The sequence below is a fragment of the Penaeus monodon genome, chromosome 22 (assembly GCF_015228065.2).
Source record: "Penaeus monodon isolate SGIC_2016 chromosome 22, NSTDA_Pmon_1, whole genome shotgun sequence".
In the NCBI taxonomy this organism is placed as follows: Eukaryota; Metazoa; Arthropoda; class Malacostraca; order Decapoda; family Penaeidae; genus Penaeus; species Penaeus monodon.
In genome coordinates, this window is record NC_051407.1 from 6,678,304 (window position 1) to 6,679,592 (window position 1,289).

Genomic DNA, 1,289 nt, shown 5'->3' on the forward strand with positions numbered 1-1,289 from the left:
TGTCGTTTCCTCTTTCTGCTTCTCATCCAATTATATTTAGTAGAATCAAGTAACCATGTAAAATAAAACTAAACGTTTGCATAACGTATGGTGTTTTGGGAGTACACACAAGCACACGCGTTTTGTGATCTTGTCATGGGATTTGCTTATTTCTTGTGCAGGGAAATAATCTATCTGTGATGCAAAAACCAGCAAATCGTCTTCATATCTCAAGAAAGGCGGACGTGCATGAAAAGTATGTAAATTCCTGAACCAACATAGAAACCAGTGATGACTCACTTCGTCAGCATGTGCATATTTATGTACATAAGGAGCTACGAATATATTTTTATAAGTGCACAAGAGTATAGTATAAGCAATTACCATAATAGTGTAGTAGAACTTGTATATTTTCATTCATTAATATTGGGAAAAAATTATTATTTTTAAGTGAAATTCCGGTTTGTGTTATCAGTTATGACCACGCTAATCGACGTGATTTTAATTTTTATTCGAGATCAATTAGTGATTCACAGGAGAGAGGGAAACCTATAATTTGTTACTTTATTTGTCTTTAATATAGATTTGCATATGCCAAAGCATGATTTTTAAGATATGATTCATTGTAAGTAACTGGAACAAGGAAATGATAAGGCTTATGTGAAAATATACTATGGATTTATTATTGAGAAATGATAAGACTTATTGAAATGACAACGCTTGGTGAAAATATACTATGGATTTATCTTTATTCCTATGGTCTGGGTACAGTGATGAAGTAGATAATTTGTGGACCTTAACATTACCATGAAAATAACTGATAATTAAATCCAAACAAATATCTTATATATATTATCAGTTCTTGTTTACAAAGAAAGGGGAACATCTCCATTATATAAAATAAGGCTCTAAATTATAGTACAACAGATGACATGAATGTGATTTCCAAATTGAATTATTACATATTATATGTGTAATTCAACATTTTAAAATATATCATATCACTACTAAAACTCAATCAGTTTGATTTACCCTTGCAGTAACAAGAGATGCAGTTATCAGTGGATTATTTTAAAATTATTTTTGTTATTCTGTTGTAAATACACACTCCAACAAGGTATAAAAATTCTAAATCCTGTATCAGTTAGTGCAGCCCATCGACCTCATCTTTTGTAAATTAAGATCATAACTCACTGTTTCATTTTTCTCTCACATTTGTGTGCCTCGAATTAAAAGATCTTGCCTAAGCTTGATTGGTGAAGAACATACGTAAGATAAGTAACAGGAAAAAAAATTATAAGTGTATCACT